Raw genomic sequence first — 25,442 nt, 5'->3', positions numbered from 1 at the left:
GTCAGGGTGTCAAATGGTCCCCACGGCTGGGCAACACAACTTTGACGGGCCTCCAGCGGTTACACAAACCTGCGAACCATGGTCGACGGCAATGGACTTCGGCAGCGGCGAAGTCCGGGGGCTTTGCTTCGTTCTCCTCAGCGGTCCCGTCTCGGGTCGGCAGCCTTTCGAGGGTCTGACTTCCAGGGAGCTTCGGCGAAGGTTAGCGGAGCTCGATGGTCCCTCGGAGCACGGGAAGAGGGCGCCTTACCAGGTCCTCTCTCGGATCAGTCCTTGACGAGTTCGGCAGGTTTCCGATCAGGTCAAAGCAAATGCAACAGCAAGTCTTTGTCTTCCAGCTGGGCGTCGAGGATCAGCAGTTCCAGTTACTCTTAAAGTGTATACACAGCTTCTGAACGCTTCTGAACAATTTTCAGTGGTGAGAGGTCCCCAGATATACTATCTTGTCACTCATCCACACTGCTGGGTCACTCTCAGCAGCCAATCATACAGAAGGGCATTCATGCAGTCAGTCAGCCAATCACGCACACAGTGCATTCAGGCCATCCTCCTCCCTCTCAGACACTCACAACAAGGAATGTGGATTGGGACAAGTACTCAGCCATTCAACACTACACACTGCATTCAGGCCAGTTTCGGGCAGGGCTGTCTCAGTCTTTGTCTCTCATACCAGAAACCAGACAGCCACAACAAGAAGTGCATATTAGTCACACACTCCATTCACCCAGGTCCCACCCACAGGGCGTACCAACAACATACAGTCACTGGGAAGGCTCCAGTCAGTCTGGACTGGATTTCACAACAACACCATATATGGAACTTCCACCCAACAGCCAGTCAGGGGGAAGGGACAGAGTCAGGGCTTCCCAGGACTTTGGGAAAACAAGGTAATAGGTAATAGAAAGCAAGAGGCCACAGGGGCCATCTTGTTTTCCATCAGGAATCAACTGATTCCAATGGCAGGGCCTGGGGATCCCCAAAATGGAGGATACTCAGTGCACCTGTCAAGGTCAGCATGGAGCTGCCACCAGCCCATACCCTGCTCTGCGGGCCACCCACAGGTGCCCAAAAACATATACTAGGGGCACAGGGTTGTACCCCCACCCATGGGTGCCGTAAGGGTATCCCACGGGTCGGTTCACCAAACCAAAAGAGAGAGAGCTGCACTGCCAGGAGTCCCACATGAACTCCTGCGCGGAAAACACGACAGAACACATGATAAAAAGGCAGTAAAGGACAAGGATACGGAGGCCCTGTCCCTCCGATGCATTTCCAGCATCACAATAGGTAATACAGATGTTGAATATCACCTCATCATCTCAATAATCATCTTCAAACAGTTTGTCATCAGTCAAGTCAGTAAGTCTGTGTGTTGAGTCAAGTGCTATTACTGTGCGCCAAATTACTCCATCATCATCAACTCCATGCAGTATAACTCTGCCCTCTCTCACTATTGCTGCTTCTAGTTTAATTGTAATAATCTGCCCTTCTATGGCATCTGTGGGTACCTCTTTTCTAAATAAAAACTCTGTGGGTAATCTCAACAATTTGTCCTCAATTTGTTAAAGCCATGCCAATACCAGTTGTACCACATAAGGGAACACCTCTGGGATTAGTGGCACCCCTCTCAGGACTTTCTCTACATAAAATGCCCTCAAAACCTCTTGCACGTTCACATAATGAATACCTAGTGTTGAACATACTATACCCTCATTCAAAGAAACGGTCATATTTAATTTGCTCATACAGTCTATCCCTAATATGTTAACTGGTGTTTTCCGGGAATATAATAATGGCATAACCATCTCATGTTCTCCTATTGTTATGAGCATGTTATCAGTAAAAGGAACCATTGTCATATCCCCATAGAATCCTTGTGCATCCTTTGATATTCCGGACATTGGAAACTTCCCCTCTCTAACACAGTATCTCGTCCACCCAGTGTCAACCAAGAAGGAAAATTGATATTTTCCGATTGTCACTCCCACCCTCGGTCCCTCTAGTGAGTCTGGGCTAATCATTAGAATTGGGCACATCAAGTCGCTCTGTGGGCTGTCATATTGTGGATAGATGTTCAGTCCTGTTAAGGGTAGCCAGCGATTCCCAACCCAAACACCACCCAGGGTCCAGTATCACACAGTGGATGGCTTCTCTTGGCCACCTCAGATACCCCGCCAAGATCTTGCAGTGGACTTTGTCAAACTCTCCAGGTCTTTGAACTCTCCTCATAGTCATCATGCTATGTATCTTCCTCCTCTCACCACTTCTGCTTTTCCTCCTCTTCTCCCACTGTTTGCTGTCTTTCTTCTTTCCCACTCGTCATCGCCAGTTCCTTCCTTCTGTCAACACATACGTTCGGCCTAGAATGCCAAACACATTTGCCACTCTGGGGGACAACATGAACCAAACCATACTCAGATATTTAGCCAATGAAGTTGCGTGCAGAGAGTGGTTCTCCAAGTTCAAATAATTCTGTCAGCAGATCTGTCTTCCCTTGGGAAAAGTGGTGAAATAAGCCTCAGGAGGACCATCTGTCATTTTATTAAATCTTCCTTGTTCTTGTGACCACTGTTTCCCTGCACAGTGGCTGACAAGAGGGAGGGACAGGGGAGCACCATGAACAGATAGCAGGATTCATCTTCTGACAGGAGGTAATGAAAGCAAGGGAGAACCAGGAGAATATCATGTAAAGACAGCAGGGTTCCTACCCTGGGAGGAAGAATCAAAAACAAGGGAGAGGGAGCGGAACACCATGAACAGACAGCAGGATTCCTCTCCTTGGAGGATTTGTCCAAATCAATGAAGAGCCAGGGGTACACCATGAACAGATAGCAGGACTCCTTTCCAGGGAGGGATTAGTGAAAGCAAGGGAGAACCAAGGGAACACCATTAACAGACAGCAAGATTTATTTCCTGGGAGGAGCTATCGCGAGCAAGTGAGATCCAGGAGATCTCCATGAATAGACAGTAGAATTCCTCTCCTGGGAGGAGGGAATGAAAGCAAGGGTGAACCAGGGGAGCACTATGAACAGCCAGCAGGATTCCTCTCCGGGTAGAAGTTATCAAAACCAAGGGAGAGCCAGGGGAACACTATCAACAGACAGAAGGATTCCTTCCCTGGGAGGAGGTATAGGAAGCAAAGGAGAGCCAGAGGAACGCCATGAACAGCCAGCAGGATTCCTCTCCTGTGAGGAGGTAATGAAAGCAAGGGAGACCCAGGGGAACACCATGAACAGACAGCAGGATTCCTCTCCTTGGAGGATTTGTCCAAATCAATGAAGAGCCAGGGGAACACCATGAACAGATAGCAGGACTCCTTTCCAGGGAGGGATTAGTGAAAGCAAGGGAGAACCAAGGGAACACCATTAACAGACAGCAGAATTTATTTCCTGGGAGGAGCTATCGCAGGCAAGTGAGATCCAGGAGATCTCCATGAATAGACAGTAGAATTCCTCTCCTGGGAGGAGGGAATGAAAGCAAGGGTGAACCAGGGGAGCACCATGAACAGCCAGCAGGATTCCTCTCCTGGTAGAAGTTATCAAAACCAAGGGAGAGCCAGGGGAACACTATCAACAGACAGAAGGATTCCTTCCCTGGGAGGAGGTATAGGAAGCAAAGGAGAGCCAGAGGAACGCCATGAACAGCCAGCAGGATTCCTCTCCTGTGAGGAGGTAATGAAAGCAAGGGAGACCCAGGGGAACACCATGAACAGACAGCAGGATTCCTCTCCTCCTCGGAGGCATCAAAACCAAGGGAGAGCCAGGGGAACACTATGAACGGACAGAATGATTCCTTCCCTGGGAGGAGGTATAGGAAGCAAAGGAGAGCCGGAGGAACGCCATGAACAGCCAGCAGGATCCCTCTCCTGTGAGGAGGTAATGAAAGCAAGGGAGACCCAGGGGAACACCATGAACAGACAGTAGGATTCCTCTCCTCGGAGGAGGCATCAAAGGCAAGGGAGAGCCAGGAGAACACCATGAACAGACAGCTGGATTCCTCTCATTGAAGGAGGTGTTTACAGCAAGGGAAAGCGAAGGGAACACAATGAACAGACATCAGGATTCCTTCACTGGGAGGAGGTATTGAAATCAAGGTAAAGCCAGGGGAACACCATGAACAGAATGAAGGATGCCTTCACTGGGAGGAGGTATAGAAAGCAAAAGAGAGCCAGGGGAACACCATGAAGAGACAGCAGGATGCTTCTCTTTGGAGGAGATATTTAAAGAAAAAGTGAGCCAGAGGAAAATCATGAACAGTCAGCAGGATTCCTCTTCTGGGAGGAGGTAATGAAAGCAAGGGAGTCCCAGTGGAACACCACAAACAGACATCAGGATACCTCTCCTGGGAGGAGGTAATGAAAGCAAGGAAGTCCCAGTGGAACATCATGAAAAGACAGCAGGATCCCTCTCCTGGGAGGAGGTAATAAAGGCAAGGGACAGCCAGGGGACACCATGAACATACAGAAGGATTCCTCTGCTGGGAGGAGGTATCCAAAACAAAGGAGAGCCAGTGGAAACCCATGATCAGACAGCAGATTTCCTTCCAGGGGGGCAGTATTTAAATCAAGAGAGAGCCTGGGGAACACCATGAACAGACATCAGGATTCCTTCACTGGGAGGAGGTATTGAAATCAAGGTAAAGCCAGGAGAACACCATGAACAGAATGAAGGATGCCTTCACTGGGAGGAGGTATAGAAAGCAAAAGAGAGCCAGGGGAACACCATGAAGAGACAGCAGGATGCTTCTCTTTGGAGGAGATATTTAAAGAAAACGTGAGCCAGAGGAAAATCATGAACAGTCAGCAGGATTCCTCTTCTGGGAGGAGGTAATGAAAGCAAGGGAGTCCCAATGGAACACCACAAACAGACATCAGGATACCTCTCCTGGGAGGAGGTAATGAAAGCAAGGAAGTCCCAGTGGAACATCATGAAAAGACAGCAGGATCCTTCTCCTGGGAGGAGGTAATAAAGGCAAGGGACAGCCAGGGGACACCATGAACATACAGAAGGATTCCTCTGCTGGGAGGAGGTATCCAAAACAAAGGAGAGCCAGTGGAAACCCATGATCAGACAGCAGATTTCCTTCCAGGGGGGCAGTATTTAAATCAAGAGAGAGCCTGGGGAACACCATGAACAGACAGCAGGATTCCTTCCCTGGGAGGAGGTATTCAAATCAAGGGAGACCCAGAAGAACACCAAGAACAAACAACAGATTCCTCTCCTGTAGAGGAAGTAATGAAAGCAAGGAAAAGCCAGGGGAACACCATGAACAGACAGCTGGATTCCTCTCATTGAAGGAGGTATTTACAGCAAGGGAAAACGAAGGGAACACAATGAACAGACAGCAGGATTCCTTCACTGGGAGGATGTAATGAAATCAAGGTAAAGCCAGGGGAACACCATGAACAGACATCAGTTTTGTTCTCATATCTCAGGTCCAATTAGTGATGTTTTCCCTTTTTCCTAATGAAACCAAGTCTTCCCCATGCAGGGTCGCAGGGAAAGTGAGTTTATCTTTTGTGTGAATGTGGATAGAGGAGTCGAGTAATTGGATTCCATAGAACAGCATACGGTTTAAGCACCATGATGACTAAATGCCTGACTACGATGATAAGAGTCCAGGGACCAGAGAGTTGGAAGACAGAATCAAAGTAAGGGGTTCCTTGACTGATGAACACAGATGTGACCAGAGGGAGATGGGGGCTGACCCATTACCGTTAATGTTAATGGATATTTATACTGCACACTATCACCACTGTAGTGGTCCCCTGACGCTCTGGTGGATCTGAAAGAAAGGGGGGTAGGTTAGGGTGTGTTAGTAGGACCAAGTTTGGAGAAAGAGCAAGGGAGCTGTGATGTGCTGTTAGCTGCTTCAGTTTGGTTAACACTGTTCGCTAAACTTTTTGGTGTGGTATCCGGTCAGAGTCTGTCGCGTGCTGTTGTGTATGGCTCTGTGTGGTGTGTTAGTTGTTGTGGTGTGGTAAAGTGCGTGTGGGTTGCTGTGGTTTAAGAGGTGTGGTTGTGTTTAGTTAGCGTTTGAGAGTGTGGGAAGAGGGGTGAGGTTTTAGTAGGGTTGGTTATTGGCATTGTTGTCTAGAGAGAAACATGCACTCATATTGTGTGTCTTTCTAGATTTAGACACATTTCTTCTTATGGTGAACTAGTTCCAGCAAGACAGGGCTGACTCTCATCTCTCTGTCCATATGTTGCATTAGTTAATCTCTACAATTCTATCTTTGTTCTTACTCAGGCCAGCCCCTACATCAGTTTTGCAGCCAGGTGGAGAGGGCAGGAGCCCCCACCAACCTGCAGCGAAGGATTCACCTTCACGGAGCTTTACACCGGACTCGCCCAGCTACAGAAGCCATCCAAGCCTCAGCGACGCTGATGACCCTTTTCTACCAACTTTCCGCATTAAGGCAATCTTTTGCATATAACTCTGCATTTTCACCTACCTGCAGCCCCCTGTTTTCACCCATTTGCAGCCCGGGGTATAGATATGCACACACATCAGGGCCGACATTCGTTTCTGTAAAACAAAATGTCGGGTGCGATGCGGCGCCACAACGAGGCCAGCGTCCTCCTGGTTGCTAAGCAATCGCTCTTTTAAACAATAGGAGCATCCGCCGGCAGGCGGAAGAGCCGGCCGATCTAAGGCCATCCAAGGCCCTGTTTTCCTCTGTTCACCACTGGGCGCCATGCGGCAAGGGGTCTATCTAAGGCTGGTCATAATGTCAGTCATCTTATCATTTTAAGGTGTCTCCTGCCCCTATCAAATGTAAGTACTTCAATCCTCTAGCGACCTCAAAAATGACACGTACTTATAACAATCCACAGTGAGCACGCCCACACAATGCAGTGCTGTGAGCCTTCTAGCTCTATATCTTGCTACTCATCTGGGGCTACCATCCATGCCCGGTGCGTCAGCCCCTAGACATTCTTACCCATGTATCTATTTATACACTTTACGTGCGTGCATTAATTTGGAATTAACTATTCGCATGGAGCGACCCGACCTTGCGCTTATGATTTAGAACACCACAACACACAGCCCAGCATTACTGTGTGGTTCTGTGTTATCCTCATAGCCCTTTGACACCTGTATTGTACCTACCTAGCCATCTGCTTATGTCTTTGTGTTCATCTAACCAGCCCTTATATATTCAACAATATGATCGGGCTGCCCTGTGTTAATCGCTTTGATAACCTGAATTAGCCTATTCTGTGTCTAGCCAAATCAGCCCATCCTGTGTGAACCGGGAATAGGTTATCTTCTGCAAACCTCAGTTAGACCACTTCGCGATAATCCTATGATGAGTCATAGTAGCCTATTTTGCACTGATCTGAAGTAGCCCATCCTGTGATACTCTGAGGTAACCTACTGTGTTGACTTGAATTAGCCTACCCTATGATAATTTTGTCTGCCCTATGGTACTAGCTTTTATCCACTGTGTTTATGCCTTTTGGGATTAGCCTACTGTACCCTACCGAACGTGCCTTTTAGGACTAGCCCATTAATTACAGTGGTATATACGCCTGCTTTACTACCTGCTCACTATGCTGATGTTGATGTACCTCTTTGCTCACTGCTTCCTTATGCTAGTGGTAAACCGACCTGTTCAAGGCCTGATACTTGCATCGCACTACCTTCTTACCATTACCAAGACTTTGAGCCATATCTGCCTACCTCCCATCTGCCATACAGTACTTAAAATGCCAGGGCACCGTAGTACTCCCACTCTCAAGCCACCTCCACCCCCATGTCCAAACTCACACCTAACTTTCTGCTCACCTCTTCCGACCTAGTATCCAATCCATACCTTAACTCGCCAGCCCTCTGGCTACAGCATTTTGCCTCTAAATCCTCACCCAACCAACCATGCTCTGTTCTCATTAGAAATTCCAGACTCAGGTCAAGACTTCAACTTACACCTCGCCAAACGCGCTATTCTCACCAAACAACCGAAGCTTCCCCACAATCAATGCCCATTCCACAACCAGACAAAATGAATACCTCTAAAGAAATGAAGATCAAGGGCGCCCTCATTAATGCTAGGTCCCTCCAGGCCCACGCACTTGACTTTCCTGATCGTATTACCACCCACTACCTCGACTTCATCGCCATCACCGAGACATGGCTCCACGCTGCCTCTGGCCCACTCCTGGCTCTTGCTTTAACCAATGGATACTCCATTATCAGATGCGACCGTAACTCAGGCCAGTCTAAAGATGGCGGTGTCGCCTTTATCCATAAAGATAGTATCAACATAAGAATTACCTCTAATGCAGTGGTCGAAGTGAGCAGGAGCGGTCGGGAGCGGTGCTCCTCTAATTTTTTAAATTATGTTTTACAGCTCCTATACTTTTATTTTAAAAAGAAACCGTTCCGGAATGGTTTCATTTTAAAATAAAAGTGTAGGAAGACGTTGCAGCTTGCACTTTTAGTGCACTGCACTGAACGTTCCCTAAAAACAGCAGGTGCAAGAGTTTGGGGATTTGGATTGTGTGTGGGAGGGCGTGTGGTGATGTGGTTTGTGGGGAGTGGGTGCAGGCCAGCAGGGAACATAGCTCCACTACTTCTTTTTGTACACTTCGACCACTGCTCTAATGTACAAATCCCATCAGCTGAGTTATTATCCGTCAAACATGCCATCTATCCCAACAAATCTGCTACTATCCACCTTGTCTACAGACCACCAGGCCCCCTCGACACCTTCACTGAGGATCTTACATCCATTCTATTAGAGAAAACCAAGACAAACTCCCAAATCATTTTGCTTGGCGACCTCAACCTTGGACTCCTTGACCCCAATGATCAGTATGCATTGAAAACCGCTAGCACCCTCTCTAGCCTAGGCTTCACACACCGCGTTTGCGAACCTACCTACAATAAAGGCCGAACCCTCGACTGGGTAGCCGACCTTAACTGTAACATTAATATTGAGCAGAACACTCCTTGTGCGTGGTCTGACCACCACATTATCACCTTCAATATCCCAGCTAATAATACTTTCACTAAACAGGACATTGTGCCTGCCGTATCTACAAGAAACAAAAAGGACATTACACGGGATGAACTTCTCCCCATCATTCTGCCCACGCTTAACAAAATTTCACACTCGTGTACCAACCCCACTACCCTTGTGGAGGCATACAACTGTACCATGCTCAAGGCTATTAACACCATAGCCCCCATTAAACTTAGGAAACCTAAACAGCGAGCGCACCTCAATTCCTGGTTCACCCCACAACTGAGAGCATTACGCAAAGAAAAAAAAAGGACGGCTGAAATCCGCTGGAAAAGTCTCCCTTGCCCGTCCAACAAAGACAACCTCATCATTGCTACACTCAACTACAAGGAAGCCATCTTCCACGCTAAGAAAGAGACTTACAACACACGCATAACACAAGCCGAATCTAATACTAAGGATCTTTTCAAAATCCTTAAGGAATTAGAATCGCCCTCCACCCCCCCTGACACTTGAAGCAAAGACAGTGTTCGGTGCTCCAACATCCAAAAAGCACTTTTAGACAAGATAGCTATGCTTCAGTCGAAAATTCATAATGAACAAAACTGCCTTTAAAACGCTACACAACCCAATCCCGCAACCACTTCATCAGCTCACACTCAGGGACCATTCAACTTCCCACCCCTTACCATCTTAGAAGTCGAAAGTATTATCTGCAAACTAAAACTTTCCAATTGTCAGGGTGCTGCTTGTCCTGCTCCCATCATCAAGAAAGCTGCTCAGGAACTAGCCCCCTTCATCTCGGCCCTTATTAACTCCTCCTTCAACACTGGTACTGTCCCTGACCACCTCAAGGACGCCTGGGTCAATCCTCTCGTAAAAAAAACAGACACTTGATCACTTGATGCAAGCATACCAACCAACTATAGGCCCATTACTACTGTTCCTTTCATACTCGAAATCCTAGATCGTGCGGCTTATCTGCAGATACAGGACTATTTGGAATCAAACAATCTCCTTGGCCTCAGACAATCCGGTTTTTGCCCTAGGCATGGAACTGATACTGCACTTATTGAGCTTAAGACGCACATTGAAGACCTTAAAGATAATGGTAAACTAGCCCTGCTACTTCTCCTTGATTTATCAGCGGCATTTGACCTGGTCAACCACTATAGCCTCTGTCAACATCTCAAAACTGCTGCCCATTTTTCAGACAAAGCCACTACCTGGATCAGATCATTTTTAAACAACAGGTCCATGAGGGTCTTCTCCCCCTCCACCTCGGCCAAACCATCACCAGTCCTATGTGGGGTCCCCCAAGGATCTTGTGTTTCTCCTACACTCTATAATGCATTCACCAAACCTCTATTCGACATACTTGACTATCTGGGTGTCACTTACTAATTATGCTGACGACACCCAGATACTTATTCCCATTACGGGTGACCACACTATAGACACCAAGGCACTGAATGAGGTCTATAGAATCATACAGGCTTGGATGGCTCAACATGAGCTCTGTCTCAATGATGACAAGACAGAGCTCCTCATCCTCGGCTAATAGAACCAGATTAACAAATTGGACCCGTCCTTCAAAGCCTTCAACATTGATGGTAACACTATCCAGGTCTCTAATAACAACAAAACCCTCGGAATCTATCTCGATTCCACACTTTCATTCAACAGACAAACTAACGCTGTCATTGCAGCCTCTGCATACACCTGCAAACTGATCTCAGCCTGCCACCCCTTCCTCACCACTCCTAATTGCATTATTCTAGCTAGAACATTGGTCATGTCTAAACTAGATTACTGTAATGCATTGTACCTAGGGACTAGTCAACGCAACCTAAACAAACTCCAGGTTACTCAAAATAATGCCATTAGGGTCGCCCTTAACTTTCCTAGATCTGCACACATCTCGGACACTAGACAAAGCCTTCATTGGCTATCGGTCACCCAAAGAATATCTCTTAAAACATTCGCCCTCACACATAAATGTGTGAACAATCAAGCCCCCACCTATGTGGTAAACCGTTTTGTTCATCACTCTTCAACACGCCCATTGAAATCCACCCAATCGCATTGTCTCAACGTACCAAGATACAAACTTCAAAAAGCTGGCGGCGTGAGCTTCCCGGTCCTCGCTGCTAAATTATGGAACTCGCTGCCTAACTCCATCAGGAATGAGCCATCTTTCCATTCCTTTAAGCACAAAGCCAAGACATGGTTGGTATCCCAGGATATCTAAAGCCGCCTTGCTGCACATGAACCGTGTATATTATACTGTAGCTCTCATACTTTTTGGTACTTTTTAATCTGCTCTCAACTCTAGTTGCCTCCCTTTTGTATAATACCTTCACATTCCTACTTACTGTCTACTAGACGTCATACCATTCGCTCATGCATTTTGTACACTTGTGTAACTGTATCTGTTGCTAATCTACAACTGTACCATAAGATATGCTTTCATGCTCTCCTGTAAATTTGTTTAACTATATGTAACTGTAACTTAAGATATGCGCCCAGATGCCTTTGGGCCAGGCGTGCTCTACAAATAAAACAAATACAAAATACAAATAAAAATACAAACCCCAATCTGTGCCTGATGCAATTGGTCTCTGCCAATCGATCTAGTTGTGACCTATGACCTACCCATAGCTCTGTCTGTGTCGGGCGCGGTTCAGCTCAGTCCTTGCTAGGGTGTCTGGATTGATGCACGTGGATTACCCTACCTATGTCTTAGATGATTATGTTCTGAGTGTTGGGTTCATATGTTGTAATCTGGTAAATACTGGAAGAAAGACACTCTCAAGATCATCTGTGGATGTGAGTTACCCTCTGAGGGCCATGAGGGGGGCTATCATCTAGGCACCTGCACTGTGCGCTTTATGAATAAGACCTATTCTGGCATTCATTGGCATGTGAACGGAGGATAGCACAGGGGCAACGTGCTGGTCTTGGACGCAAGACCACAGAGAGCAACAGAGGTACACAGACATCCGTGTATGGGATGTTGTGATCATACTAACCCCTGTATTTTTTGTCAGAGACTCAATTTTTCAGCCCAAAACGTTGAGGTTCTACAAAGTTTTGAACGTTCTCCCATCTAAAATGTATTTCACTCCAAAATGCACGTTTATAGGGGAAAACAAGCCTCCTTCTTCATTCCGCTTAACTGTTCTCAAATGTTGGATTGTATACATGCAATAAGTGTCATTGCATAAATTGAATAACCCTAAGATTACCAAACGTGCCTGATTTTCAGGGTCATACCCCCTATTTTCACATCTTGCCCCTTATTGCATCTCTCCCAGAATATGCATCTAATGTCTGGATGCAGACAGTTAAGAATACGTGGTTAATGCCTTGTCCCACTCATAGCAAAATCCAGTGACAGGAGCCTGCACACACGGCCAGACCCTGGGACATTCACACATGGATACAGAGCATGCTTAGGGACAGTGATGGGAGACTGTTCACACGCCAGACCCTGGGACATTCACACATGCATACAGAGCATGCTTAGGGACAGTGATGGGAGACTGTTCACACGCCAGACCCTGGGACATTCACACATGCATACAGAGCATGCTTAGGGACAGTGATGGGAGACTGTTCACACGCCAGACCCTGGGACATTCACACATGCATACAGAGCATGCTTAGGGACAGTGATGGGAGACTGTTCACACGCCAGACCCTGGGACATTCACACATGCATACAGAGCATGCTTAGGGACAGTGATGGGAGACTGATCACACGGCCAGACCCTGGGACATTCACACATGGATACAGAGCATGCTTAGGAGCAGTGATGGGAGACTGTTCACACGCCAGACCCTGGGACATTCACACATGGATACAGAGCATGCTTGGGGACAGTGATGGGAGGCTGTTCACACGCCAGACCCTGGGACATTCACACATGCATACAGAGCATGCTTAGGGACAGTGATGGGAGACTGATCACACGGCCAGACCCTGGAACATTCACACATGGATACAGAGCATGCTTAGGAGCAGTGATGGGAAACTGTTCACACGCCAGACCCTGTGACATTCACACATGCATACAGAGCATGCTTAGGGACAGTGATGGGAGACAGTTCACACGCCAGACCCTGGGACATTCACACATGCATACAGAGCATGCTTAGGGACAGTGATGGGAGACTGATCACACGGCCAGACCCTGGGACATTCACACATGGATACAGAGCATGCTTAGGAGCAGTGATGGGAGACTGTTCACACGCCAGACCCTGGGACATTCACACATGGATACAGAGCATGCTTAGGGACAGTGATGGGAGACTGTTCACACGCCAGACCCTGGGACATTCACACATGCATACAGAGCATGCTTAGGGACAGTGATGGGAGACTGATCACACGGCCAGACCCTGGGACATTCACACATGGATACAGAGCATGCTTAGGAGCAGTGATGGGAGACTGTTCACACGCCAGACCCTGGGACATTCACACATGCATACAGAGCATGCTTGGGGACAGTGATGGGAGACTGTTCACACGCCAGACCCTGGGACATTCACACATGCATACAGAGCATGCTTAGGGACAGTGATGGGAGACTGATCACACGGCCAGACCCTGGGACATTCACACATGGATACACATTCACACATGCATACAGAGCATGCTTAGGGACAGTGATGGGAGACTGATCACACGGCCAGACCCTGGGACATTCACACATGGATACAGAGCATGCTTAGGAGCAGTGATGGGAGACTGTTCACACGCCAGACCCTGGGACATTCACACATGCATACAGAGCATGCTTAGGGACAGTGATGGGAGACTGTTCACACGCCAGACCCTGGGACATTCACACATGCATACAGAGCATGCTTAGGGACAGTGATGGGAGACTGTTCACACGCCAGACCCTGGGACATTCACACATGCATACAGAGCATGCTTAGGGACAGTGATGGGAGACTGATCACACGGCCAGACCCTGGGACATTCACACATGGATACAGAGCATGCTTAGGAGCAGTGATGGGAGACTGTTCACACGCCAGACCCTGGGACATTCACACATGCATACAGAGCATGCTTAGGGACAGTGATGGGAGACTGTTCACACGCCAGACCCTGGGACATTCACACATGCATACAGAGCCTGCTTAGGGACAGTGATGGGAGACTGATCACACGGCCAGACCATGGGACATTCACACATGCATACAGAGCCTGCTTAGGGACAGTGATGGGAGACTGTTCACACGGCCAGACCATGGGACATTCACACATGGATACAGAGCATGCTTAGGGACAGTGATGGGAGTCTCCGCACACAGCCAGGCCATGGGATATTAGATGTGTAGGGTGCGTCCCCGTGTCACTGGTATTCTCCATTTCCCATAACTATGCACGCTGCTCGTGGCACGGGGGTGAAGCGTGGGGGCATCACAGGGCACGGCACAGCCAGGGCACGGAGCTCAGAGATCGAGAGAGGATGCTCCCATTCTCTGTCATATATAAATAAATACATTGGGCCTCAGACCGGCAAACTTGTAATGAGGCCCATTATCACTCTGCACACCAGCCAGTTGTTGAGTAGATGAATACTTTTTGTAGATCAATGAAGTATTGCAGAATGACAAGAAGTCTTTGGGCATTATTCAGTACAGAGGAAACACCCAGGAATGAATGTGCGTTTTTACAGTGGTGATGAGGATGGGATCTGAAGAGTGACACAGCATTGCACGCTCTTGGAACAAACACATGATGAAGCAAAAATATCGAGGCAAAAGGAAGCAATTACACAACACTACACCAAGACAGCATGCAAGGAGTCACGACACGGCCTACATTTCTTCAGAATGAAGGTGAGCTGACAGTCCCTTGGAACCAATGGAAATCCGAATTCCAGATATACCTAGAAGCAGTAGATGGGACAGAGTTTACACCTGAGAGGAAATCCGCACTTCTAAGAAATGCGTTAGACATGTAAGGCCAAAGACTGTTTGCATTAGCAAAGGTATCAAGAAAACCTGACGGGTGTGGAATGTTTCAGATGCTGCGATCGGATTCATGGAACCAGTGATAGATTGTGTCTAGCAACAGACAGAGAGTGTGCGGAGTGTCACAAGATTGGTCACTTCGCTGCCATGTGCAACACCAGAAGACGGTGCACAACTGCGGCTTTACAGGAGAACTCAGATGACGATGAACCCTGTGAGCAGTTAGATCCTGCTCAGCATCGAGAACAAAAGGGCTGGGTGCAGGAAGCCCCGTTGCATAATCAATATTGACAGAACCAGCACCGACGTGTTGGCATGTTCAGGTTGCGATTGCACCATTATACCAAAAGAAAGATATTTTCAACTTTTTGCCAAGAGTAAGGGTTGCCATCATGCACCAGACGTTTACCAACGTGCATATGGAGGGCACAAGATTGACCTGAACAGGTTTAGGAGAAGCACAGTCTCCTTCAAGGAGTGCACCACAGTGGTCAAGGTGTCTGTGTCAGTGAAAGGCCCAGCAGTCTTGGGCTGGGACGACCAGAGATGTCTAGAAATCAAATTGGACCTGTGCTTACCCAAACAGGTATTTACTGTTCACCAGCAATCAGCAACAAGCCTACTCAATTCCCAGAGGGACATCTTCCGGGAGGAACAGGGAATGCTAAAACAGTAAGTCCACGGGATAACACTAGAAACCATGGGACATTAAGACATGCATACAGACAGAGCATGCTTAAGAGCAGTGATGGGAGACTGCACACACAGCCAGATCATGGGACATTAATACATACATACAGACAGAGCATGCTTAAGAGCAGTGATGGGAGACTGCACACACAGCCAGATCATGGGACATTAACACATACATACAGACAGAGCATGCTTAAGAGCAGTGATGGGAGACTGCAAAATGGGACATTAACACATACATACATACAGAGCATGCTTAAGAGCAGTGATGGGAGACTGCAAAATTGGACATTAACACATACATACATACAGAGCATGCTTAAGAGCAGTGATGGGAGACTGCACACAAGGGCCTCATTACACGGTATGCGGTAACCATGGCGCTATTAGCGCCATGGTTGCCGTCGGTATTTTACCGAGTGAGCCTTGGTGGATGGCGGAATTACCGCCCTACTCCAAGGTGAGCGGGGGCGGTAATTCCCCATTCACCAAGGCACTTCCCCATTCCCATTTTTGCCCCCATAGGGCTCAATGGGAATGGGGAAGGAGCTAATTACGGTACCGCAAACTGCGGTACTGTAATTAGCACAAGGTCTCTTTGCGGGCCCGTTCCTTAACGGCTGGTAAAACCGTTAAGGTCGGGTCCCGCAAAGGGACCTCGTAGTAAGACGGTAAGGGTTTACCGGTACCGGTGCCCTTACCGGTACCAGTAAACCCTTACCGCATTCCGTGTAAGGAAGCCCTAAGACTTACATACATACACAGCATGCTTAAGTCCAGTGACATCAACCTGCATACACAAAAAACCATGAGACATTAAGACATACATTCAGAGCATGCTTAGGGACAGTGATAAGAGACTGTACACATGGTCAGACCAGGGAGCATTAAGACGTGCAAAGAGAGCCTGCTTAGGGCTCAGGTTATAATCATCCAGTTTACACTTTGTAAATGAAAAATGACAATACATTATGACATAGGGCAATGCAACAGTAGCAGGGGTGTGACAGGCGCCGCTGTAGTGCCTGGGATGCAGGCGGTCCTCCACTAGCCAGTGGCCTCCTGGACATGTGCATGTTTATGGTGCTGGGAATATCCGGGGGGCCTTCACTTCCCTACACAGGGGCCATTCTCTGCTTTTGTGACCTGCCACTGACTCATGGCAGCAGTAATTTACTGTCATCCCACACGGCTGCCTAATAGCTTGAATTCAGGAGCAGCCACTGATCTGTATGAACACTTATTTATTCCTCCATCTCCACAACCCATGCCCACAGGCGCCCTCCCTCAACACATGACTCTGCTCTAGCTTCAGCAGGACATCACAACCTCCCTCGTTTTTAAACAACTATCTCATTGATTAGTTCATCTCCTCCATGAGTCTCTGTGGTCTGTTTCTTGCCCTCCGAGGCCGGCCAGAACCACTCACCTGGCCGCAGTCAGGGCTCGATCTCTAAGGGAAAACAGGAACCTCTTCACTTGACTTTTCTCCGTCTCCGTCATATGGGATGTCCCGCCCCTCAAGGTCAGAGTCCTCCTGTCGGGATTGTTACATGATGATTCCTGACACTCTCTTGAAATGCGAGGAGTTCCGGGTTACACTCCTTCTTTCTCCTTCTGCAGTGATGAGAAAGCCTTTTACTTTAATAACCGCCACCAGAGCACTGTCAAAATTGCCCGTGTGTTTGTGTGTCCTGTGTTGTCTTACTATTACAATGTCTCCCGGCATAAAACTACTTTCACAGGCTTTATGTGCGCTGTCTGCACGTCGCTTCATGGACTCTTTGGCCCGTGTGTCATTTTCACGCATTTCTTTGTCTCCTTCATAAGCTTCTTCAGGGGCTGTAATGTGTGGTGACCTTGTCTGTATGTTGCGACCAAACATGACCTCTGAGGGTGCTTTGCCCGTGGTGCTATGAGGGGTGTTCCGAAGGTCCCTCAGTAATTGATAGAGAATCTTCTCAACAGATTCTCCTGTCAGATGAGCAATCTAAACGTTTTGCTTGATGTTGCTCATGAAGCGTTCCACCATACCATTTACTTGCAGCCACAAAGGGGTGATCCGCTGGTGTCTGAACCCAATGTATTCAGCAAACGTCTTGAAGTCTTGCCCTGAGAAGGGTGTCCAATGTCAGATTTCACCACCCACGGTACCCCATAGGCAGTGAACATCCTATCCAGGCCTGGTATTGTGTGATACGCAGCTGCCGAAGTCACCATCTGGATGTCTAGAAATCGGGAGTACTCATCCATTGCTACAAGCACATATACCCCTCCTTCAATGGGTCCCAAAAAATCGACTGCTATTTCATCCCACACCTTCTCTAGTAAGTCGTTGATGCCTAGAGGTTCAGGTCTAGTGTAAAGGCTGATGACCGCACAGGTGGGCATTGTTTGAGGAGCGCTTCCACCTGTGCATCCAGTTGAGGGAACCATACATTTTGCCTCAGCATTCTTTTCGTGGACGCTATTCCTCAGTGCCCTTCATGTGGCACTTTGTGTACCTTTCCTTGCAGGGTCCCGGAATGATGTTCTTGGTTCACTTTCACAGTATGCCGTCTTCTGACATGGTGAAACAAAACTCTATGTGTCTTTGGCCTAGCCTCACGTGGGCGATCATTTGTCGAAATGCAACCATCTACCCCAGGGGGAGGTGGACCAATCTGACTCCCCGTTATTGCATGCAAAATATATCCCAGCTAATCTATCTCAGGGCAGTATGCTCTGTGTGCTGTGCTACTGCCAAATTGCTCTGCTACCCACATACATACCAAAACTAAGGGCCTCATTACACGGTAGGCGGTAGGGATTTTACGTTACCGGTAATGGAATACCGTTAACGTTAAATCCCCATGCCAATTACGACTCGGATCACCACTATTAGCAGCACCGCTAAGTATGGTGCCACTAATAGCGGCCAGTCCGCGTGCACGCGACCCTCCATCCGGTAAATAACACCATGCCGCTAATAGCACACCATCACAAGCCAAGCGGACATGCCAATAGCGGCATGGTAAAGCCCCCAAAACCCCTTACCGCCATGGCGCTAATACCGGCATCGCGAACCACCCGTTAAGAGAACTGAGCAGTGTTCCCACCTGCCACAGGTGGACACAATCAGCACAGGTGGAGGCAATGGAGACTGTGGCAGCACAAAAGGAGCACACCACACCCCTTCCCACATCAAGATGGTCCCAATGCTAGCAGCATTACATGGGCTTTAGGACATGATTGCAGTGCAGCAGCAACAACAACAGGCAGCACAGAGGAGACACAGGAGGAGGAGGAGGAGGGCAAGACAGGCACAGCAAGCACCACCACGGCACCTAGTCATACCACAGAGGCAGTCACCAATCCACAGGATCAGAGCCAGTCCATTTAACCTAACCACTGAGCAGATGCACACCCTGTACCGTCTGGACCGGGGTACCATCACCGGAATCGTGGACATGATACATGATGACATTGTGAGCCTCATAGACATCAGAACTGCCATTCCCCCTCTACTGAAGGTGGTGACTGTGCTCCACTTCCTGGACACAGGCACCTACCAGCATACAGTGGGGCACATGCATGGCATCTCACAACCAGTATTCTCACGCACACTGAACCAGGTACTCGATGGCCTCCTGAGGCATGCACCTGAACACATATTCATGCCACGGACTGCCCAGGAGATTGCAAACACCAAAGTTGGCTTCTATTCACTGGCAGGCATCCCAAGTTGCATTGGGGCCATCAACTGTACCCATGTAGAATTGGTGGTCCCACATCACAATGGAGTAGTCTACCGAAACAGGAAGCAATTCCACTCCATCAATGTCCAAATGGTATGTGACGCCAACAAGATAATCACAGAACTCAACCATCCCACGCTACATGGAGCGACAAGCCGGACAACGTTCGTGGCTACTTGGTTAGTAGCAGAGCAAGCACATGGCAGTGTGATTGGGGGGGGGTGATACATACTCCAACTGGGTGTGATTGGGGGGGGAGAGATACATACTCCAACTGGGTGTGATTCGGGGGTGGGAGATACATACTCCAACTAGGTGTGATTGGGGGGGGAGATACATACTCCAACTGGTTGTGATTGGGGGGAGATACATACTCCATCTGGGTGTGATGGGGGGAGATACATACTCCAACTGGGTGCGATTGGGGGGGAGATACATACTCCAACTGGGTGTGATTGGGGGGAGATACATACTCCAACTGGGTGTGATTGGGGTGAGGAGATACATACTCCAAATGGGTGTGATTGGGGGGAGAAACATACTCCAACTGGGTGTGATTGGGGGGGGGGGAGATACATACTCAAAATGGGTGTAGCTTGTCGTCCGTAGGACAAATGCACATACAGATGTACGCCAATGTCCATCTGGGAAGGCTGCTACGTACTTGAGATGAACCGACATGCAAGTATAAGATACACAACATAGAGAACAATCCTGATATGATATGATATGATATGATAAGGCATTTGTAACGCGCCTATACACAAGTGTTTCAAGGCGCGACGAGGCAGGGGGGGAAACAAGGGGAGACAGACAACGATCTTACTAGGCCAGGTGTCATTCAGATTGCGCAAGTGCAAGGGTAGAGGGGAAGGGAAAAGTGCATGGGGGAAAGGGAGAGGGGAAAGTGCAGTACAGGGTTATTAGCATACAGCATACAGGATAAATAACAAGGGCCAGCTGGTGGCAAGTGCGAGGTAAGTGCAGACAAGTGCTGGGAAGGGGGGTTGTATGGATACAGACACAGTCCCGTAATGCAGGGGTTGCCGTGGAGGCAGTGCAGGGGAGAGTGGCTGGGCCGAGAACGGTGAATGGCCCGGTTGCAGATTCAGTGCAGTTTCAGTAGTATTAGCAGGGGAGAGGGGGAGAGAAAGCGGAGGCAAAGAGGAAGGTTTTGAAGTGCTTCCGGAACCGGAGGTGGTTCTCCTCAAGTTTCAGGGAGGCAGGAAGGCTGTTCCAGAGGGAGGCCCCTGCAGTGGAAAGAGATCTGCCCCCAACTCGTTGTTTGGAGAAGCGGCTGACCCTGAGGGAGTTGGAGGCGAATGAGCGAAGAGCTCGAGAAGGAAGATATTTAGGAAGAGAGAGTTGAAGGTATTTCGGCCCAAGGCCCCAGACGGCCTTGTGGACAATGCAGAGGGTTTTGAACTTGATCCTCGCAGTCACTGGGAGCCAGTGTAGTGATTTCAGTCCTGGAGAGATACGGTCCCTGGGCTTGAGGCCAAGGACAAGTCTTGCAGTCCTGTTCTGGATGAGTTGCAAAGGGCGGAGAGTAGAGGCGGGCAGATTTAGATAGCGGCTGTTACAGTAGTCCAGCTTAGAGAGAACCAGGGCTCTAGAGACAGTGAGCTTCTGGGGGAAGGAGAGGAAAGGAAGGATACCTCTGAGGAGGTGTAGCTGGTAGTGTGACTTCTTAGATACGTCGGATATGTGAGGAGAGAAGGAGAGTGTGGAGTCGAAGATGCCCCAAGGTTTTTTGCCTTGCAGGTAGGAGCAGGAAGAGGGCCCAGAGAGGCCGGCCAGAGAGCAGCAGGGAAGGAGGGAGTGGGAGTGCCGATGAGTAGAATCTCAGTCTTACTGGCATTAAGGCAGAGGTCGTTGGCGGCACACCATTCCTGGATAGCAGAAAGACAGTCAGAGATGAGGGAAGGAGAAGAGGAGGCCGAGGGTAGCCTGAAAATGAGCTGGGTATCATCCGCATAGCACTGAAAGTAGGGGCAGAGAGCGGCGATGTGTTGGGCGAGAAGTGCCAGATACTGGTTGAACAGCCAGGGAGAGAGGTTAGATCCCTGGGGGACACCACAGGTAGAGAAGAAGATGTCAGAGAGGAAAGACCCCAGTTGGACCTGGGAGGGTCGATTTGAGAGGAAAGAGGTCAGCCACGCCAGAGCCTGACCAGTGATACCGAGGTTATCACGGAGACGGTTGAGCAGGATGGTATGGTTGACAGTATCAAAGGCAGAAGAGAGATCAAGCAAAATGAGAACACATGGAATGTTAGAGTCAAGGTTCGAAAGCAGGTCCTCACGGATGTTCAGGAGAGCAGTTTCCGTGCTTCTGGCAGCTCTGAAGCCAGACTGATGGTCATGAAGACTACCAGCACATTCAGCATGGAGATTAAGCTGGGAGATGGCCAGTTTCTCCAGGAGCTTGCCCAGGAAGGGAGTGATAGAGATTGGGCGATAGTTAGCTGGGCAGGAAGGGTCGGAAGAGGGTTTCTTAAGAAGGGGGTGCACAAGGGAGTGCTTGAAAGGGGATGGGAAGACTCCAGAGGAGAAGGAGTGATTGCAGAAGTCAGCAAGGGCAGGAGCCAAGGAGTCAATGTGGTCCTTGATAGTTTTGGAGGAACAGGGGTGGACCTGTTTTGACGAGACTTTCATAGATCGGACTTGTCTTGAAACCTCGTCAGCAGAAAAAAGGGGAAAGGAAGAGAAGGAGAGAGGAGGGGTGGCTGCAGAAGAGCCAGAGGAAGGGCAGGGAATAGAGGGGGGGAGGTTATAGGAGGAGAGTGAGGACAGGATGTCCTGAGTTTTTGAAATGAAGTGAGAGGCCAGTGCCATGCAGAGGGCCTGGGAGGGGACAGGAGAGGTAGAGACTGCAGCAGGGTTGGCCAGCTCCTTGCAGATTTTAAAGAGTTCGGCCGAATTGTTAAATGCCGCAGAGATGCGGGCTTGGATAAGGGCTCTCTTTTTGGTGAGAATGGAGAGCCGGTATTGCCTTTGGAGCAGGCGACAGGCCAGTTTGTCAGAGGATGAACATGAAGCACGCCATTTCCTCTCTGCCACCCTGCACTTGCGTTTAAGGGTGACGAGATCCGAGTCATACCAGGAGTTACATTTGGCTTTGGTCTTCAGGCGGATTCTCATGACAGGGGCAAGGATATCAAGAGTATCAGATATAGCAGAGTGGAGAGTGGAGAGGGCTGTGTCAGGGTGGGAGTCAGCCGAAGGGGGAGGAGGGGGCAAGAAGGTGGCAGCGAAAGCCTCAACTGACACGCGCTTCATGGGTCGGATGACCGAGAAGGAAGGTGGCAGTGATGGGGGTGGCTTTGCCTGTGGGGCAGGGAGGGTGAGGTGGGAGGAGAGGAGAAAGTGATCACTCCAGGAGAGAGGAGTGGAGAGAGGGACAGAGAGGGGAAGGTCAGAGGAGTGTGCCCTGCAGAATGAGTCGGCCCAGACGGGAGAATAGAGAGTGAGAGAGAGTCGCAGAGGTTTCGAAAGAGTCCAGAGGGGAGACAGGAGGCATCCAGGTGGATGTTGAAGTCTCCAAGAAAGAGGAGTTGAGTGGTTGAGGACAGGAGTGAGGAGGAGAGGTCCGCCCACTCGGAGAGGAAGGAGGAAATTTGACCAGGTGGCCGATAGATATTAGCCACGGTAAGGGAATGGCTAGGAGAGAGAGAGAGTCGGCAGACAAGACATTCAAAAGAGGAGTAGGTCTGCGTGGGAGTAACAGTGGCAGGAATCCACTCAGGGAAGATAAGGGCCACACCTCCCCCCGCACGGTTGGGCCTGGGCACAGAGAGGATCTTGTAACCGTCGGGTAAGAGTGTGTCAAAGCTGGTGACAGAGCTGGCCGTGAACCATGTCTCAGTGAGACCGAGTACGTCAAGGTCAAGTTCCTCAAGAAGGCGGCAGATATCAGAGGAATGTTTGACGGCAGAGCGAGAGTTAAGAGTGGCAATGTGGAGAAGTTTGCCATCTTTGAAGGACTTCCGGGGAGGGGTACAGATCAGAGGTACACCCTGCGGAGGTGAAGAAGGAGCACGAGAGGGGGTGGGGAGGGAGGGAAGAGGCAAGTTAGTCGAGGACAGAGGAGGGGGCACAGCAGGAGAGGAAAGGAAGTTGATAAGGCGTGGGAAGCGTCTATCGAAGAGGTGAAGGTTGGCCTGAGGGCCTTGGACCAAGACGGGCCCATTAGCATAGACATTTCTGGTCTAGAAACATTAAACATCCATCCACATCCACATTGCACAACATTCCACACCACAAGAAAAAACAAATCTCCTACATGCCGTCAAGATAGTCATACAGAATTAGCGCAGCACAACAACAATAATGCAATATGCCCTTGAATGCATGCAAAGGGATCACCCCTAGCCATAGCATTGAACCACGCACCTATAGCACCACTGAAGTGATGCCTCTCAGCATGGCAACATCAATGTTGGAATGGCAGTACACTAGCAGTGTGGTTCCAATTCTGCCTGGGCCCAGGGACACCTAAGACCTGGCCTCACCGAGGACATGTCAATTACTGTTGGAGGCATTAATGGGGCATGTTTACTTGCAGGGTCGAGCTCACCTTTGCACATTGCAGTCACACAGATCGTCTGCATGCATGCTGTTAATTGTGGACTTCAATCACAATGCAAAGTCAATTTGTGTGATATGAACAGGCCGCTCTTGAGGTGAACAGTAACAGGACCCCATTCGTCCCCCCATACAGGTGATGCCGGCTATCCCCTGAAGAGGTGGCTCCTTACCCCTGTACGGAACCCACAGAACAGGCACGAAGAGGACTACAATCGTGCACATACCCGTACCCGCGTCGTGATAGAGCAGACTTTTGGCCTTTTGAAGATACGGTTTAGGTGCATTAGCAGGTCTGGTGGCGCTCTCCTGTATGGCCATGAGAAGGTGGCCAAGATCACCATGGCATGTGTCATGCTGGACAATATGTGTATCAGACGGAATATGCCACTGCCCCCTGACGTTGAAATAGAAGCACCTGATGAGGATGATGATGGTGATGAGGACGGAGGTGACGGGGATGCAGGTCATGCAAGAGGGGATGGCCAGGAGGGACGTGCTGTGAGACAGCATCTGATCAACCAAATATTCTGAGTAATATGGTTTCTTTATGTAGGATGGATATGGGTAGTAATGCACTGGTGTATGTTTTGAAGCGCACAATGGACCCTGTCGCCAATAAAGTACACATACACAATGAAGAAGTCCATGACTGTGTATTGATCAAACACCAGTGTATTAAGGAATGTAAAGATGTATAAGTGCATGTCCTCAAACATCCCACCGCCCTTCCCCCCTCAACAGTCCCAAAACACGCTTCCCCCTCCCCCCACAACAGTCCCAAAACACCCTTCCTCCCTCCCCCCACAACAGTCCCAAAACACCCTTGACCCTGGCGGATGAGGATGTGGCTGCCTGTCCTGGTGGTGGTGGTGGGAACTGGCGGTCCATTGCGTCTGCTATCCGCGTTAGGATCTCCCTGAGTTGGACAATCGCCCCACACAGCCTGTTGGTACAGGCCTCCATTGCCTCCCTGGAGAGCCTGGCTGTCTCTGTAAGCTCCCCCCTGAGACGGGCAGCCTCCTCCACATGCTGCCCAACCAGCACAGTTATGTCCTCTTGGTGCTGCCTGATGCTGGCCAGGTCAAGGGCACTGTGGCGTTCTGGTGGTGTGGCTGCTGCGCCTTCCGATGCAACCAGGACAACTGGTGAAGCCACCGGTGGGCTACTGAACCTTCCCATGTTGTCCTCGCCAGGGACACTGGACCCAGGTTTCTGCTGTGGTGTTGCCTCGGGGATTCCAGGGGGGGGTTGGGGTGTGCATTTCCATGTGGAAATCTGTCGGATCCTCCACATCTGAGAGTGGCACTGTGGCTGCTGCCTCTCCTGTGGAACTTGTTGTAGCTGAGGGTGGGCCCTCTGTGGCTGGGATCTGTGGTGGGGGTTCACTTCAGGAGGTGGTGCAGTTGTTGCTGGTGTGGACAGTTGCATCTTGGCAGTGGCGCTCCACCGATGTTT

At 49.4% G+C, this 25,442-nt stretch overlaps 1 protein-coding gene across 1 annotated transcript in view; it reads left to right on the top strand.

The window, feature by feature from the left end:
* The window catches only part of LOC138489353 (zinc finger protein 271-like), a 211,401-nt gene extending 186,799 nt beyond the window's left edge, over positions 1–24,602 (top strand). The window contains exon 2 of the transcript XR_011274786.1: positions 24,121–24,602. The gene's annotated coding sequence lies outside the window, so the exon portion shown is untranslated. The remainder of the gene's footprint in view (positions 1–24,120) is intronic.
* Positions 24,603–25,442: the final 840 nt, after the last annotated feature.

This window comes from Ambystoma mexicanum, chromosome 9 (genome assembly GCF_040938575.1).
Source record: "Ambystoma mexicanum isolate Mex_15411 chromosome 9, UKY_AmexF1_1, whole genome shotgun sequence".
Classification (NCBI taxonomy): Eukaryota; Metazoa; Chordata; class Amphibia; order Caudata; family Ambystomatidae; genus Ambystoma; species Ambystoma mexicanum.
Note: the sequence above shows the minus strand (reverse complement) of the source record. Positions and strands in the feature narration are given on the sequence as shown.